Source organism: Cebus imitator, unplaced genomic scaffold (genome assembly GCF_001604975.1).
Source record: "Cebus imitator isolate Cc_AM_T3 unplaced genomic scaffold, Cebus_imitator-1.0 Scaffold404, whole genome shotgun sequence".
Lineage (NCBI taxonomy): Eukaryota > Metazoa > Chordata > Mammalia > Primates > Cebidae > Cebus > Cebus imitator.
The window spans coordinates 1430556-1433637 of record NW_016107719.1 but is presented as its reverse complement, the minus strand read 5'-3'; positions in this window follow the sequence as shown (position 1 = coordinate 1433637).

Genomic DNA, 3082 nt, shown 5'->3' with positions numbered 1-3082 from the left:
AGTAGAGACGGGGTTTCACCATGTTGACCAGGATGGTCTCGATCTCTTGACCTCGTGATCCACCCGCCTCGGCCTCCCAAAGTGCTGGGATTACAGGCGTGAGCCACCGCGCCCGGCCAACCACCGGTGTATTTTTCAGTGGCTGAGGTCACATCTCAGTGGTTAACAGGTCACTGCAGGGTCTGAGTGGAAGGCATGTGCGGTGGGAGTGGCTAGGTTCAGAATCCATTTGGGAAGTGGGGCTCACGTGAGCTGCTCAGGTGTTGATTCTGGGGTGAGGGGTTGAGGGGGAGCTGTTTCCCACTGAGCCCAGATTTGTCGCCTCAGGGTCTTTGTCAGCCTAGTGCCCTGGATGTGGACAGTAGAGGCCACGCCCCTCCAGTCTTGCCCTTAGCTTCAGCTGGGGACACTGAGAGCTTCAGAACTCTCTTTATCAGTGCCCCCCCCACCACCCCTCGGAGAAGGGCTGTGGTTTCCTTCCCCAAGGTCACACTAAAACTCAGACTGATGGGGGACCCAACCCAGACCTAGATACCCTGCCCTGCTGCCTCTCCGCTGAAGATGGAAGAGGAGGGAGGAAGCCCTGCCAGGAGTGACCTGACCAGGGATGCCCCAGCGGTGAGGTTCCCTGGGAGAAGTGCCTGAAAAGAGAGCCCAGGGCCAAAGCTGTGCCCTGGGAGCAGTTGGGGGTGGGCAGAACGTCATGAAAGGGTGTGGGGACAAAGAGCCGAGGCCTGGCTGGGTGAGGAGAGGAGAATGCCCCAGGACAGCATTTTCAGGCTGGCAGGGCTGGGGGCCAGGGGGCCTCTGAAGCCTGTGGGCCACGGACCCTCCATGAGCAGGGCCTGAGAGGGAAGGACCCTGAGAAGCTTCCCATCGGGGCCTTCGAGGGCTAAGACCAAGATGGGCAAGTCTAGTGGCTCCCTGGGGTCCAACTGGGTTTGCATATCTCCCACTCACTACCACCTTAGAAGGGGCTGGTGGTGGCCTCTCCAGAGGAAGGGTGAAGAAAGGAAAGGAGAGGTGGGGGATATAGCCAGCAGTGCTCAGGAGCTTGGAGGAGCCCAAATCAGGAGCCCTGCACTGAACTCTGCTCCTCCTGAGAATGGTAACCTTGTAGTATAAGCAACTTCCTCTTACTCAGGGCTGCTTCTGGGCTACATTGTTTTTATGATTTATATTAATCCTCACTTTACAAATGAGACTCTGAGTTTTAGGAAATGCCTACTGTGACACTTGTTAAAAAGTAGCAGAACACTATTTCTGGTTTTAGCTTTTTTTTTTTTTTTTGAGACAGAGTCTCACTCTATCACCCAGGCTGGAGCGCAGTGGTGCAATCTCAGCTCACTGCAACCTCTGCCTCCTGGATTCAAGGAATTCTCCTGCCTCAGCCTCCTGAGTAGCTGGGACAGGCACTCGCCACCATGCCAGGCTAATTTTTTTTGTATTTTGAGTACAGACGAGGTTTCACCATGTTGGCCAGGCTGGTCTCAAACTCCTGAGCTCAATCTGCCCGCCTTGGCCTCACAAAGTGCTGGGATGATAGGCGTGAGCCGCTGTGCCTGGCCACAGAATACTATTTGAAGCTAGCTTTTTAGCCATGGAGGCTGCTGTCACATGCTCCCTGTGACCTTGAACAAGGCTCATTCCCTTGTTGGGCCTCAGTCTTTCCAGCTGAAAACAGTCGCGGGGTGCCAGCTGTGGTGGCTCACCCTTCAATCTCAGCACTTTGGGAGGCCTAGCGGGGAGGATTGCTTGAGGTCAGGAGTTTGAGACCAGCCCAGACAACATAGTGACCCCATCAGGGCAACATAGAAACCCTGTCTCTACAAAACAACCAACAAAATTAGCCTGATATGGTGGTGAACGCATATAGTCCCAGCTACTCAGTAGGCTAAGGCAGTACTGGGAGAACAGAGCGGTCCTGTTGGGCTGTATGGTCCTGGGCAAACCCCTTCCCCTCTCTGGGCCAGCTTCCTGGCGGATGAAAGGGCCTAGTCTGTGAGGCTCCTGCCCGTTTGGGCAAGCGTGTGACTCAGTCCCTCAGGCTCGAGGGAAGATATGGTTATTATGGAAGTGACTCCTCCCAGGAACTGTGCTTCCGGGATTGGATGCAGGGGCTCAGGCGTTTTGCCTGTCCACAGTCACAACCGTGTGAATATCGGTGTGTCATAATTGAAAGCTTTGCATGGCACAGTGTAAATATCATCGCTTTAATGACTTGCAGCCTTTCATCGGCTGCTCTGGAACCCGGTAGAAGCTTTCATTAATTCTCCCCGTGACCTGGGGACGACAGGGTCCCTCCTCCCTTTTGCTGTTTTAGGAAACTCAACCTCAGAGCTGGGAGATGACTTGGCCAACCGTGCACCACTCGGAACCCTGACTCAAGTGCCGGTGGTGTGGTAGTGTGGCACCCCTCCTTCAACAGGGAAGAATGAGGTTAGGGTCTGAGGGTCCCCTCTGTGCCAATCCCAGTTTGAGCTGCAGGGAGGAGGAGGAGGAGAAAAGGTCTTTGCCCTTGATGTTTTCCATGGGAAAATGCCTGGGCCTTGTGTGGACCTCCCTAGCTGCTCCTCGGATCTCTCGCCTTGAATCAACCTGGCCTGTGTTCTCTGCGGCACTCGGAACCTGGAGGCGGACTGAGCCCCCAGCTGTCTAACAACTTGTGCAGTGTCGTGAATATCCGCCTGTCTGCCCACTGCTCTGCCCGGAGAGGAGAGAGAACCCGGCAGGCCGGGAGGGGAGGCTTTGGGTCTAGACCCTCCCCTTCCCCTCCCCTCACCCCCGCTTTTTGTGCACCCTCCTCTTCCTCTCTGTCCCCCCACTCAGTCTTTTCCACCTGTGCCCTGGACTGCATCAGGGTGTCACTGCCCGTGCGTGCCCCCACTCCCACGCGAAAACCCGTGCGCCTGCACAGGGGTTGGGGGACTGCGTTTCGCGGCTGCGACCCCCAGCAACCCCCAGCGCGCTGGGCACGGGCCCTTTAAATCCTCCGGGGCGGCGGCGGCGGCGGGCCGGGGATGACATCAGCGGGCGGGCCCGGGGCTCAATGGGAGCCGGCGGGCGCGCGCGGGGCGAGAGC